Consider the following 15,535-nt stretch of genomic DNA (forward strand, 5'->3'; position numbering starts at 1 on the left):
TCCACTATCAGTCTGTTGAAAGACGCAATATAAGCCAAAAGGTCTTGATTACCCTGTCGCAATGAAAGGAGCTCATTGTCCAAGGCCTGCCCCTGTGAATGTCTTGCAAACAGTTTTTCCATACTGAGCTGAAAAGCTTGAAAATCATGGAGAACCGGATCATCTTGATTAACTAGAGGGATCAACCAGTCTGCCGCATTGCCACTAAGGTACGAAAGCACGAAAGCTACCTTAGCTTGATCAGTTGGAAAGGCTGCTGGCCGGCATAAGAAGTGCAACCGGCACTGATTAATAAATACTGCAAACCTCTTTGGGTCACCAGAAAATCGTTTGGGCGGAGCCAGATGTACATTCCCAGGTAGGTTGATCTGCAATGGGTTCGTAGAGGATGTGGAAGGAAGATTTGCCCCTGATGCGGGTAACGGAGTTTGTCCGGCTTGTGACTGTAGCAATTGTCTAGCGAGATTGTCTGTTCGCTCCTTGGAAATAATCAGTTCCCTTCTTAGAGCATTCGTTTCCTGACGGGCTGCATGCACTTCTGCTCTTAGTTCCCCAAGTAACTGGGCTAGCTGGTCGGTATCCGAGGTTTCCATAGCGCCTGGGTGGGAGTTTTGCGGTAGGCTTTGCGTTCTGTAACGCTCACCTGATTCCCGCAGAGGCGCCGGTCTTGACTGGGTGAATGCCGTATCTTCAAAGGTGATGTGTAACACACGGTTGGCTCTTTGGGCTGGACCTCTGTGCACTGTATGTCTGACTCGAAGAGTAAGATGTCTGCAGATAGAAAATATGGCATTAATGAACTGGGGTTATTGGGTGCCTCTCTCCTCTTCCCTTTCTCTTCTCCTGTAGAACCCCAAAGGTTAACGCCCTCACCTTGGGTAAGTGAACGCCGAGCTCTCCATCTGCCTCGGGGCAGGGTGCCGTAACCAGTTTCTTCACTGGATAAGGGTGCAGACCTCTTGACCTCAGAGGACTGCTGTCCGTCGTTAACTGCACGAACGGTAAGTTCTGGGCACTTCAAATGTCTTAAAAGTCTTTTGTAATGATATCTCTTGTTTTGCAGGGTTCCGGCGATGGCGGATGGCGGGCTGATGAGAGTTGAGGATCGAACCCGCGTGAGGAATAGAAGCGCCTGGAAGCACGTAAGTAAGCACTTGTAGCCTGCTTCACGATGCGCACTAACTGTCCCTTTTATCGTGCAGGTACAAGTTCGGAGCTTTAGAGAAGCTGAAGGGTGCTGGAATACCCACTGGATTCGGCGTGGGAAGGAGTAATGGCACGTGAGTAATAAAGTTGCCCAATGTCTTTAAACGCACCTTCTTTTGTCTTTCAGATGCGGGATGCAGCGCCGAAGGCCTCCGGAGCGTGCGAAGAACTGGTAAGCTTTTGTCTTTCAGATGCCGGAATGCAGTGCGAAGACCTCCGGAGCATGCAAAGAGTAGGTAAGCCTTTGTCTTTCAGATGCCGGAATGCAGCACGAGGCGTTGGTGACAGCCGATGGACCAGGTAAGAGATGCGCTGCCACTGAAGACCGTAGTGCTAACCTGTTCTTTCTTTGTCTTTACAGGTGCTGCTGAAGACTGGATTCCAGGATGGTAAGCCTTTGTTCCCTTAGGCCCAGGATCAGAAGCAGAAGACACAATGAGCGTTCTGCTGCAGAGAATGCAGAATAACGCAAAGCAAGATTCATCCATCGGGTGTGGTTTAAATAGCCTCCTGTAGTGCTTAGGTGTCTCCTTCCACAGCCACGCCTAGGTAAGAAAAGAGTTCCTGCTTTCCAGAAGAGTTCCAGTGTTCTGAACCTAGGGAGTGGCTCCTGCCCCACCCAACAGGAAAAGTAGTCCCAAACAGAAGAGGATCAGGGGTTCAACTGGCAGGTAAGTAAGCAGCATGGTCTGCTGCAGGTAAGTCCACCCAAGCATTATGAGCCCGGCGCTTCCAGCGCTGGGACTGGGCATCTTTATGAGCCTGGTGCCACTGGCGCCAGGACAGGGTCCAAAAGGTCCCAATTGGGACTGGCTGGCACTCGGAACCGGGGTTATTAGTCTGCTTCCAAGGGAGTCGGGCAAGTCCTGATCTTTTGGAAGCAGAGATCATGACAATATGATGATCTGTGGAGCAGCTACGGGGTTCCTTTTCCCCTGTCTTCATGGTTGAATGATGTCCTTTGAGTGAACTTCTTTTTTCTCTTCCGCTGGCTTGACTTCTATGTATTATTGACAACCTAATGCAGGCGTGCAGTGAAGTGCATTCACGAGATGGGGAGGCAAGCACGGCGGAGGTCGGATCTCTGCTGCGTGCTGCTCCTCTGTTTTCTTCAGTGCAGCAAAATGAGGCAGTGCATAACATGGATGCATACATGCATTACACCTCGCCTATGCGCCTTCATTCAGTGCACTACCTCATTTTAAATGATTCTGCAGGGGGGGGGGCGGCTTTCTTGTGTCTGGTCACAACACTTAAAAAAAATAAAAAAGTAAAGCGCCTGATTCATGGAATGTTTTGCACGGTTCAAAGTGACTTTGCAGTGCTGAAAAGTGACTTTGTAATGCTGACACAAGCTCTGATTCATGGAACTGTACAAAGTGTATTTTCACTTTGAACCGTGCAATAAATTCCACGAATCGACCCGAATTGTTCTCCATTCAAGCAGCCAGCCTCAGGAAGTCCCTATATACAGGGCTACAGGTAATTCCGTTGTAGACTTATAACTGCTGAACCCATATGCATGCATTAGTATTGGCCGAACCCCAAGCCCTCTCCCGTAATAATAGGCTCACAACTTGTGTCAAGTGTTGGCAATAAAAGGCCATAGGATTTTATTCTACAGATATGGTTATGGCAATAAAGAATATCACATATCATAATGGTATCATACTTTTGGGCACCGGGGCCTCAGGTTACCCCCTCTGACCCGTGCCGCCTTCTTGTGTCCCACGACTTGTTGTGGGCACCGTACAGTGCCCTGTTCTTCTCCCTTTTTTGTAGGGTGGGAGGGTTCTGTGCTAAAGAAGCAAAAAGGATTTGGAAGACACTGAGTAAACGGTGAACCTCCTGTTTGCTTGGGTCCCCGTTCAGGGTCCACAAACAGATTGTGTTTACTCAGAGCATGCTGCTCTTACTTATAGTACCCAGGGAGGCCGTGGGTCTTTGTGATGTATGTAGTGGGGGCTGCTGTTGTCGCAGCCCCCGGCCGGATAGCGGACTGTCTGGCCCCTTGGTTGGGGCAGGTCTTTGAACCTGGGCCCTGCCTGACGGTTGGCTTCCTTATGGTGCTTAGCACCTTGCTGTTTGGAGGAAGGGTGAGGTGACTGTTCACACCTCACCCTTCCATGTCTTTGTGCTGCAGAGACTGCGTGTCTCTGTATCTGGGGGGAGGAGAGGAGCAGGCAAAGATAAGGTTGGGGCTGCCCCTCTCCCAGCTGCTGATGGTAACAGCAGTTACCCTGCCTCACTTTTGGGATGCCCTGCAGCATTGCCCATAACTGCTGAACCCATATGCATGCATTAGTTTTGGCCGAACCCCAAGCCCTCTCCCGTAATAATAGGCTCACAACTTATGTCAAGTGTTGGCAATAAAAGGCCGTAGGATTTTATTGTAAAGATATGGTTATGGCAATACACAATATCACATATCATAATGGTATCATACTTTTGGGCACCGGGTCCTGAGGTTACCCCCTCTGACCCATGCTGCCACACGTGGGGAGGTTGGGTGGCTGACCGTGTTCCACCAGAAGTATGCTCTAGAGACAGCCCCTGTAGGCGAGGGTCGCATTGATTTCCCGAAAGAAATGCTCCATGCTCTGGTTAGATAATGGGTGCCGTGGTGTAAAAAGAGGTCCGGGTTGCCTAGTGTAATGGCTGGGTGTTTTATGAATCCCAGTCCTCATGACGTACAGAATCTCTCTATTCCCCTGTTCAATTTTCTTCTGGAGATGTCTACAGGTTTGTAGCAGTTGGCCCCTAGCCATTTCTTTCTTAGTAGGATGGCTGAGAAGTATATTTCTGTACCCCTCCAGTTGTGCGAAATGCCTGCTAGGGAGGAGCAGATTTCTTCGCATAGAATTCGTCTACCTGTGTTGACTAGCTCGTAACTCCCTAGATGGATGATCAGGAATTCTGGGGGGTCGCTGTATGCCACTAGTTCTGCTAGTGTTTCATGGATTTCAGCCCACCGTAGGCCTCTGTATCCCCACCATGAAGTGATGGTGTTTCTGAAAGGTGGCCCTTCTTTGGTCTCTTCTGCCTATCTGCCTGTCCTGAAGACGAATGAGTGGCCGCTATCCATGCTGATCAGAGTGTGGTATTCACTTCGCCTGTCGTTTCTGTGGGGGAGAGAGGAAAGAAAAAGAAAATTTGAGGGAGGATGGCTATATCAGTTGTGGTCTGATATATCTTTTGTAACAGTCTGACTTCCATCCCCCTATGGTTTTTAGTTGTTGCAGTGATAGGCCCCCCTGCCATGCTGCAGTGGCAGCACCTATCATGAAGGAGTGGGTGCCAAAGCAGTTGGGGTCCCACCCTGCCTTGCTGATTGCTTTCATCAGTACCCCTTTAAATTGGTAGCGGCTTAGTGTCGATGAATCCTTGTGGATTAGAAACTCCCCCCCACTTTGGGTCGTTGTGCGTAATAGAGGTTAGTGATGCAAACCAGACAGTTTGTTGCTTCATCAATGCAACAAATGTTGATGGTTCTTTTAGCACCCGTTTTTGACTGTTGCATTTCTATGTTAACACTCTCCTGTCTTACCCTGACCTCCATGACACCCAAGCCGTTTGTGGCCTTGGTGCTGGAAGCGATGAGTTCTCCTACCCTGAAAGCCCCAAAGTAGGCTAGGAAAAAAGCTGTTTTGAATAACATTATCACGTATGGGTGCCAGCATATGGGTTCCAACTGGCTTGCTATATGCACAAGTTTGTTGAAATCAAGGGGTCGGCGGGTGTCCACTTGGGGACCCTCTATTCTGCCCCATCCTTTTATTGCATAAGAGATGAGCGCGTTCTGGGTGGGGTCTGAATCGCCCCGTATTTTTGTAAAATATGAAATTGCCACCAGGTGTCTTTTTGCCCAATCTCTTTTGAACCCTTGTTCCCGAGCCCATTTCAAAAATACTTCTATGTCTTTATTAACTGTACATGGTTTAAACCTGTGGCTTTAAATACTATATGCAAACACTTACTGTACTGTGTTGCAGTAGTGCTTGCCACTGCTATCTCTGCCATTTCCGTTAGGAAACCTGTGAGGTTGTTGGCACCTGTTGATGATGTGCTTGATTCTTGTTGGGCATCCCGGCCTGTGCTCTCTGGCGCTGGCGTTGATGCCAATGTGTTGTTGGCACCCGTTTTAGAGGTGCCTGGTTTCTGTTGGTCATCCCGGCCTGCGCTCTCTGGTGCTGACGTTGATGCCAATGTGTTGTTGGCACCCGTTTTAGAGGTGCCTGGTTTTCATTGGGCATCCCGGCCTGTGCTCTCTGGCGTTGATGCCATTATTCTTGTCTTCCCATTATTGCCCAGCATTCTGCTGGTATTGGCGTCATCTGTTCTTGGGCGTGTGGTGCTAGCTCTCAGAATCTTGTCCACTGGAAGCGAGATAAAGCATCAGCAATGTTATTATCTGCCCCTGAAATGTGCTTCGCTTTGACTACAATGTTTTCTTGCAGTGTGACTGTTGTAATGGCTCGTAATACTTTCAGCACTAAAGGGCATTTTGTAGACCTTCTGTTTATGGAGCCCACTACAGCCATGTTGTCGCACCAGATCAAAAGTTCTGTGTTCGCTAGTTGCCTGCCCCAGATGTGTAAAGTTAGCCAGATGGGAAATATTTCTAGGAGGGTGATGTTTTTTGTCCACCCTGCTGTTTGCCATGAATTAGGCCAGTGTCCTGCCACCCATTCAGAGTCTAGTAAAGCTCCAAAACCCTTGCTCCCGTCTGGATCGGTGAATAGGACCCTGTTTGTCCAGGTATTTAAAGGCGTTTGCCAAAGTCCCGTTGAACTCTCTGAGGAACTTTGCCCATGTTCCCAGGTTCTGTTTAACCTCTTTGCCTAGCCGGATGTGCAGGTGGGGTTTGGTGAATGATTTGATTTTCGACTCTAAGCTTCTGGAAAATATCCTCCCTTGGGGAATTATTCTGGATGCGAAATTGAGACTGTCCCCTTATCTTTCTTTATCAGGTTTTGTATTTTTAACAAAAGTTCTGTTATTTTTGTTTTGGGGATTCTGCAGAGCCCCTTTGCTGAGTCTGTTTCGATGCCCAGGAAAATGATGCTGGTGTCTGTCTTGGTGGTTTTCTCCTTTGCCAGGGGAATTCCCCATTGGGCGGCCATGTGTTCCAGTTTTGCTAAAGCCATGCCGCATTCACCAGAGTTTGGTGGTCCCATTACCGTGAAGTCATCGAGGTAATGTACTATTTTTTCCCTGGTCTCTGCTTTTAGAAAGCCCATTGAAAAAAGAAACTGAATTGCTCAAATAGTGCACAGGATACTGCACACCCCATGGGGAGGTATCTATCTACATAGAATTTGTTGTTAAAAGTGAAACCTAGCCACTGCTGTGAATCTGGGTGGACTGGCAAAAGTCTAAAAGCAGATTCGATGTCCAGCTTGGCCATCAGGGCGTTTCTGCCACACTCCTGTATGAGTCTTACCGCCTCTTGGAAATGTGTGTAAGATACGGCGGGTTCCGTGTGTGGGATGCCATCGTTTAAACATTGGCCTTTGGGGCAGGAAAGATGATGGATTAGCCTCATTTTTCCAGGTTCTTTTTTGGGGACCAGGCCTAGTGGGGATATTAAATAGTTATTCAATGGCATGCAGTCCCAGGGACCTGCTATCCTGCCTAGTTGCAGTTCTTTTAAAATGTTTGTTTCCACTATCTGGGGGTTGTCACTGGCTGACTTTAGGTTCATCTGTGACCCTGTGCCCTTAAATGGGATGGAAAAACTCTTGGTGAAACCCTGCCATATTGCCATGCTGGTTTCCTTGTCTGGGTAGTTGTTAAGGGCTTCTCTAAAATTGCCCGGATTGATGAGCGTTCAACCTGGTTCTAAATTTGGGGTATCATTCTTTCTTGGCTGGTAGTCTGGTGCAGTTGCTTGCTGCATGGGCACCGTTGCAGTTTGTGCAGGTGTGTTTGTACCAGCATTCTTTGCCCCATGTGCACTGGTTTTTCCCAAAATTTCTGCATGGGATGTTGGATTTGGCAGCTTCATGTTTGTTCTGTCTGTGGGCATTATTTTTAGCCGACCAAGGCTGGTTCTTCCGAAAGGGCTGCTCCCCTTTCTTGGATTTATTATCATTGGACTTGCTACCCTGAGTGTTTTTGTTATTTTTGGAGGAAGAATGCGTGATATCTTCCTCCAGTTGGGGCTCTGCGTTGAGGCTGTATACGTCGTTCTGGTCCTCATCCCACTCAGTGGCAGGCCTTTCTGACATTCTCCTCCTGAATCTGATATAATATGCTAGCCATGTCTTTCCCCTCTGAGTTACTTTTACTTCCCTTATTTTATCAACGTATGCCCAGATTTTCCTACAATCCATGGGGAATGTTTCTTTGTATATTGTTGCTAAGATGGCAAAAGCGTGTCACCAGTTGTCCCAGTTTTGTTCCACCTGGGCATTTCTGGCAATAGCTTTTTCTTGTATCTTTTTGGGATCCCTGAAAGCATCTTTCCCTTTGCGCTGGGCTTCTATTAAAGAAAAGATTTCTATAAATTCCTTGGCCCATATGGCTTCTTTGATTGTGGTATCAATGTTCCATGCCAGGCATCTTTTGTATCTATTTAATATCTCTGTTTGGAAAGATTTCATTTTTTGCTCTAACTGTGCATTACAGATTGTTACAATTTCTGTTGTACTGCTGCCGGGTGTCCGTGTCACGCCTGTCTTGTCTGCGATAGGGGTTGCCCATGCTTTTAAAGTACCTGCTGGGTCTGTTGATGGAGCTGTTGGGGCTGTTGCATTTATTGCTGTGGGTGCTACTGGCACCTGCTGTACCTGTTGTGGCGGGGTTGCTCTAGGTGGCATTACCGGGGTGTTGACTATCGTTATTGAGGTTCTAGTGCCATGGTGGGGTTTGGGGCCCCAGGTTCCCTTGTGGGCGGTGTCTGTTTCCCCCTTACTTCTAGCATTAATTGCTGCAATTCCGCTACATTCTCGCATAGTTTTGACAATTTTTTGTTACCTTTTTTGGCGCCTTCTGATAGTTTTCTCTTTTTTGCTGGTGCAATTCCATCCTCTTGGCTGGGTGGCCTGGCAATTCCTTCCCTGGGTAGGCTGTACATGTTTTCTCTAACCCATGCCCATCCATAGTGCTCTGCTGCTTCATTGGCTGCTAACAACTGTGGTGATATGGGCTTTTGTACCGGTGTTGCGGGTGCCTGTGCTTTCCGTTTGGGCCCAATGCTCCTTTTTGGCCTGTTCTGGGGAAAGGAAAAAACTTTTTACCAAGGTTTAGGGCTTTTGTTATCGGCGCGCTCTTTTGAGCTTGTTCTATTTGTTGCCCGTGTTGGGTAACTTGTGGCTGATGCCCCCGTGTTGCTAGCATATGTTTTCTGCTAGCTCTTTTTGCTAAAGGAAATGTATCTCCATTTGTTAAATCTATGGAGGGTTCAAGAAAAATGTCTCCTAATGCCCACCGTGTGTGGTGCTTATTTTAAATAAATAGGCATCCCCCAGAATTCTTTTCTGTGTCACTGATATTTAAAATAAATGGTTTTGCTGTGGGGGCGCCCACATGAAATTATAGAAAAATATTTTTTTAGTCTGCAGTATTTGGGCCCCACCAGGATTGATCTTGCATCAGCAGGCTCTGCGTGGATGTCAAAGCGAGCTCTCAGCTTGCCGTGCTACTTGGCTGGCTGTGAATCAGACTGAATTTATCACTGGGTTGTGTTATCCTGACAGCCTGCCTTGCGGCGCGGAGGCTTAGACAAAAAGAAACAAAACAAAATTGTATCTCTTCCCGGACACGAGTGTCTACTTTTCTTCCCTCATAGTACCCAGCGCGCGGCTTACCTGAAAGCTGTTGAAACTGACGCCGTCCGCGCTGAGCCGCTCGGGTGCCTCTCTTTCCTTTGTTCGAATGGATTTGAAGGTTTCATGCAGCACGCATCCTTGTTTTTGTTTTGGAAATGCTCGCTGTTCGCTTGTCCATTATGCAGAGATGTTGAAACTGACGCCGTCCGCTCTGGCTGCTCGGATGCCTCTTCTTCCTTCGTTAAGACTTCAATGCAATGTTTTGAACAGTAACAATGTTCAGGAAGGAAAAGACGCTGTGGAGTACAGTGAACTTTCTTAAGATTTGCTAAAGAAGAAAAATGGATTTGGAAGACACTGAGTAAACGGTGAACCTCCTGTTTGCTTGGGTCCCCGTTCAGGGTCCACAAACAGATTGTGTTTACTCAGAGCATGCTGCTCTTATTTATAGTACCCAGGGAGGCCATGGGTCTTTGTGATGTATGTAGTGGGGGCTGCTGTTGTCGCAGCCCCCAGCCAGATAGCCGACTGTCTGGCCCCCTTGTGGGGCAGGTCTTTGAACCTGGGCCCTGCCTGACGGTTGGTTTCCTTATGGTGCTTAGCACCTTGCTGTTTGGAGGAAGGGTGAGGTGACTGTTCACACCTCACCCTTCCATGTCTTTGTGCTGCAGAGGAGCAGGCACAGATAAGGTTGGGGCTGCCCCGCTCCCAGCTGCTGATGGTAATAGCAGTTACCCTGCCTCGCTTTTGGGATGCCCTGCAGCATTGCCCAAAACACAGCTTTTCCCATTTCCCATGGAGCCCCTAGTAAGTGCTGCTCCATTTTGTGTCTGGCTAGACAGCAGCCAGGGATGTCATTTAGGGGTCTCAAGAGGTCACAACTGCGACCTCTGAGGTCTCCCTTTTGTTTTTGTAATGCAGAACCATGTGGCTCTTTACTTCTGGAGTGGCTGGCTTTCTTGTTCAGGCCCCTTAAAAAAAAGAAGAAAAATAAAAACAGGAGTGCCACAAGTCTAACACTTTCATCACTGACCCTAAATAAGAAAGGATAGGAATACCAAATAATGTGTCTTTCTGGAATTCTATACAATAATTGCTAGACTCATTAAAGGTTTATTACAGGCACACTTCAGGGGATGAGTCACTAATTTAGTCTGTTCTTAAACGCCTCAACTCAGCCTTTCATCCTGTTGAGGTTGATAAATGAGTACCAACAAGGGTTGGGTGATATTGTGTGTATACTTTGTCTATATAAAACACTTAAGCGTAAGTGCTATATAATAACACATCATTATCATTTGGTCATGGACCTCTGTTTGCATGCACAGTAATTTGGTAATAATTTGGTAATATGGGCCTATAAACACTGATTTTAACGATACATATGGCGATCCATTCTTGTATGAAATGTACATCACATTATAGTGATATCGTAACCATATTTTCCGTTGTCTACAATGCTATGTGATGCTACTTCCTGTTTTGTCAATGGGTGAAAGGTCGTCCCACTATCTGTACTCTTATGCAGGGCAGTGAAATGCTGCCAGCATGGGAGGTGGCAGCCAGGGAAGAAGGAAGCAATTGGAAAATAGCTGGGAGCAATGTCAGAAGCAATCATTACAATGCAGTGTAATCAACCGACACTATTAAAATGTAATAAGGTTATCTGGAAGAAAAATGGTGCTAATTGTTACATTTTAGATACTCTCTCACACACAAAGCCATACCCCCCCACACACACACATCATTTTGCGTGAACATTATATAAATTAAGCAATTAGGAATATAGATGGTCGGATAGGAACATCCACATTGAGGAGAACATCGAATAAAGGGGTCCAAATGATTGCATGAAGAGATGAGAGATAAATGAGCAGTGCTATCAAAACTGGGAAAGATGCACGTTCGATGCAATTGGAGCTAAAAGGCAATCAGTGAACAGTAAATCACAAAACAGCGTTATCAAGACGTGGCCCGATAAGAGGAATGTTACCACTCATTCACATCACGGTTCCTTTGTTCTGGCCTGTCACAGTAGCATTTTAAATACATTGATGTTTGTAAAGTATCTTGTGGTATGAACATATCAAGGGTCCTTTTCTAAGAAATGCAAATTGCAAGCAGGGGATCACCAATGTTTCCACTTACATGCTAATGGATAGCATGCATGCAATTCTAAACATTTACAAGGCAGCGTGGAAAACTGAAGAGCAAAACCAGGGGGAAAAAAGCCCTTTACTCTTCACGTTTACTATCTATTTTATCATAAAGTAAACGCCTGCAAATTGTGCTCTGCAGACAGCATTTACTGGTTAATTTTATATGAAATGCAAATTGCATACCGGGATCCACCAATGTCTGCACATGGGTGCTGTTGGGTCCCGTGCATGGCAAAAACCATGTGAAATTGCCTTTACTCTTTTCTTGTACGATCCAGCTAGTAAACAAATAAATACTGCCTTCAAATTATTCTTTGCAGGCAACATTTATGAATGGATGCCTAAAGGATCGGCCTGCTCTTTAGCAGGTGCTAAATCACGATGGATTCCATAGGAATAGTAAGATTGCACGAAAATCTGATGCAAGAAAGAGTAACACAAACAGCCTCATTTTGAATCGGGCTGAGCAGGAAATGTAAATGTAAATGTGAGGTGTAATTATAAATCTTGGACCAATTAGGGCCAGCCTAGGTTTGGGTTACACGCCTTAGTTTCATTTGTAAAAGGAGAAAAAAACAATTACACACACGAAGAAAGGAGTTGAGAGAATACTGCTTATCGTAAATGTATTTGTCTTTACTATGTGACACGCTCCTTCCTTTAAGCAGGCCCAACTGTGATACGCAGAACATAGCCATTTCCCAGGCCGCAATTATGGGAGTGGCCTGGTATGGAAGACCAAACGTGGTCATGTGATGGAGGCTGCAGAGGCAATTCGGTATTGGTACAGAGGTTGGCTCGGTTGTCCAGCACCCTAGAGAGCTGTATCTACTGAGGTAGTGTAGGGACGCCATGAGCACAAGCAACAAAGGGAATGAAAACGCAGGTTCTCTGTGCCATTGAGGTGTACCAGGGGAAGGTAGTGGCTGGGGTTGTGGGAGCAGAGCATCTCAGTAGCCCAGTTTGAAGCCATTAATAGCATCCCACGCCCATAAAGGCAAGGACCTGAGTGGAAGTGTAAAAATATAGGTGGGCTGTTAGAAGTCTGAAAAGGTCCACAACAAGTGACTGGGACTCCGGGGACCAGGCCTGTGATGTTCCCTTTGGTCTGAGGGCAATGCACAGTGTGGAGTGTCTCCGAGAGAGGAGTGCTGCATCAGAGTGATTGTGCAGTACCCCTTGGGAACACTACACACAATTAAGACTACAGGTATAAGCACAATCCCACCTTTGGTACAAGCCTGTACTACACAGTTATGTGGTAGCAGTGGCTGAGCAGCCAGACTTATCTCAAGAGTAATGTGAGCAGTACAAGATGTTACACAAAGAACTTGCAATCACAGTAGTTCAAACAAACACTGTTCAATACATCTTGATAAAAGAATATAGATTTATTTACACAGTCAGTTGGAAAACATTCCACGAGTAAGAAGCAGCTCAATATCACAATGTACTACACTACAGTACACAGCCAATATGTTTCTGAAGAAGATAGGCTACCCTGAAGTGGGAGCAAAATGGCACTTCAGTTACTTTCAAAAGGGGTAAAAAGACAAAGGATAAAATAATTAAAGCACAATTACTTTCATAGGAAGGGCAAATAGTTTCAGTTCACTACAACTGGCAAATCAATTCAATAGGCCTGGGCTAAAGTCAATGGTTCAGAGTTTTGGATAGGATAGCACAGTTCTTGTAGTAAACGGTTAAGTCTTTGCCAATGTTCGAAGAAGTAGTTTGCCAGAAAAAGAGTTAAATGTCGGTTTAGGAGTGGACAAGACTCCAAAGTTCGGAAAGTTTCACAAACTTTCACCGCGGCAGAAAGGATTTCCGCACTGTGTTTACACACCTTATTGATGAGGAAAAGCTGTAGCTGAGGCAGTTGTTCCTGGCAGTTCCTGCAGATCTCGCTGTTCCTGAGCTTCAGTTGTGGGTACAAGAAGGAGGACACTGGGAGGTTCCTGCACTGCCCAGGGAAGAGGCAACAAGCTTGGCTAAGCGTCAGTTTTAAGGTTTGAGTGCCTTAAAGTCTGCAAACTGGTATCCTTCTCACTGGCTATCTGGTTTTCAAAAGCACTCTGATACAAATTCATCCATTATGAAGACGGTGTCCAGGTGGCTTACGAGTTGGTTGTTCTGACCAGCTCAAGGGATGAAGTCGTCCTTGAAGGTGCTTCTCTGTTGATGGAGTTTCAGGCAATTCAGACCTGCAGCAGGGCTTCACCGGGCAAACCAACAATCCGGGAGTTGCAGCAGTCATCTTCCTTCAGTTTGTCTTCGGTTCTTTCGCTACAGTGGTCGACTCTGTCTTCCAAGTCCCAGAGACCTGCTTTTAAACAGTTTTCTCCCATTCATTCCAGCCTAGCTGTCACTCACCCAGCAGGGTGGCTCTCCTTGCCGGACACACGCCAATCACACCAGAGTGCATTTGGGTCTCCTAGGAGACTAAGCACGGGGAGTTTCAGGAACCTCCCTCACATCCTGTCCACCCCAAACACTCAGGTGCCAGAGGATGGCTTCAGCACTGAAGCCCGCCAAAGGGCATAACAAAGGGACCAAACATGGCATGGCTCGCATAGTTAAACACAAGAAGGACCTTTCCTAAAAGAAACAGTGAAAAAAGATGACCAGAGTCTGTTTTTACTGAGGAGTCCTGGGCGACATATTGAAAAACATGGCTGACCCAATTTTTGGCTACCGGTGTTCGCGGTCGAGAAAAATCATGGTAGTTTGTTCTAAAACCACTGCCACCAGCAATTTCAAGAGGAAAGGGTAACATTTGACTATTACATGTGTGTTTAGACACAGGGGATGCTAGGCAACCCCTACAGCACCCTATAGGAAGTTAGTGTATGCTGGGTCTATGAATTTAAAAAGACTAGCAAAGTCAATTTAACTTTACATGCCTAGGAGATGGTAGTAAGTCCCAGAGAAGGTATTTAAATCTTGGGGAGTCTGACAGACACCCCTGTGCCACCACAATGAAGGTGCTGTATGACACACAAGAAAAAGATGAAGCCTATGGAGTTATTTAAAACCCCATATCCAAAGAACACAAAAGTAAAACACACATCAAAATACATGAGAGAGTGGGAAAAAAGGCTCACACTCTTTCCAGGTAAAAATCAAAAATCCTAGAAATCCAGCAAAGTTGCTGGGGGTCTCAAAAAGTAAGGGACATTAGCACATTCTTGAGAATTCGCCCTAACACTCATCCCCACCAGACTAAGGGACAGGAGGATTTAATTAATTCCTGGGTGAATCTCCTTACTCCAGTTGGTGAGAGACCATCAGCATTTTGGTGGTGATACCCAGACATGTGTTCAAGCAAATGGGGTGCCCCCTACCTTTCTCATCAAGCTGACTCAGAACTGCACTTATACCTGTATTGGAAGCATCTGTTTGCACAATGAAGGTTTGGTTGCCGTCAGGAGCTCTTAAGACTGAAGCTTGACAAAGGGCTTTCTTAAGTCCTTCAAATGCTTGAGTGCAGTCCTCATTCCACCTGACCTTTTTAGGAAATATGGGTGAGAAGATCACATTCAAGGGAATAGCTACGGTACCATAGTTCCCCATGAAGTTCATATAGTAACCAGTGAGGCCAAGGAAGGGTCTCACTTGTTTTTGAGTAGTAGGGGTGGCCCAGTTTTGTACAGCATGTATCTTGCTAGGCAATGGCCTGATTTCACCTCCTACCTCATGTCCAAGGTAGACCACTTTGCTCTGACCAATTTCAGACTTACTCGCCTTTATGTTGATCAACATGTTCTTTCCGAGTAGGGCTGAACACTGCAATGTCATCCAAGTATGCCATGCAGAAGTCCTCCATCCCATTCAGAATCTGGTTAACCATCCTTTGGAATGTTGCAGGTGCATTCTTTAGTCCAAAAGGCAATACCTTAAACTGGTAGAGGCCTGCTGGGGTTGGGAATGTAGTTTTCTCCATGGCATGGTCTGTCAGACCTATATGCCAATAGCTTGAAGTGAGATCATATGTACTGAGGTACTTGGTTGAACCAAGTTTGTCCACCAGTTCATCTGTCCTTGGTATGGTAAATGATGGGCACCAGTCTTTGTGACTGCATTAAGAGCTTTATAGTCCACACAGAATCTCAACTCCTTGGATCCTGCCTTTGGTACTAGCACAACTGGACTAGACCATGGATTTATAGATGGCTCTAATACCCCAAGATCAAGCATCTTGTTGACCTCCTCCTTTATGTGGGTTCTTACATGATCTGACATCCTGTAACCTCTGCTTTTAACAGATAAACAGCCACCAGTGAGAATATCACGCTGGCCCCAAGGGGTCAAGCCTGGTAATAGTGAAAACAGGGAGGCAAACTGATTTAACAGAAACTTGCACTCATCCTGTTGTTCCAGTGTCGGATTAGAAGAGAG

The sequence above is a fragment of the Ambystoma mexicanum genome, chromosome 5q (genome assembly GCF_040938575.1).
Source record: "Ambystoma mexicanum isolate Mex_15411 chromosome 5q, UKY_AmexF1_1, whole genome shotgun sequence".
In the NCBI taxonomy this organism is placed as follows: Eukaryota; Metazoa; Chordata; class Amphibia; order Caudata; family Ambystomatidae; genus Ambystoma; species Ambystoma mexicanum.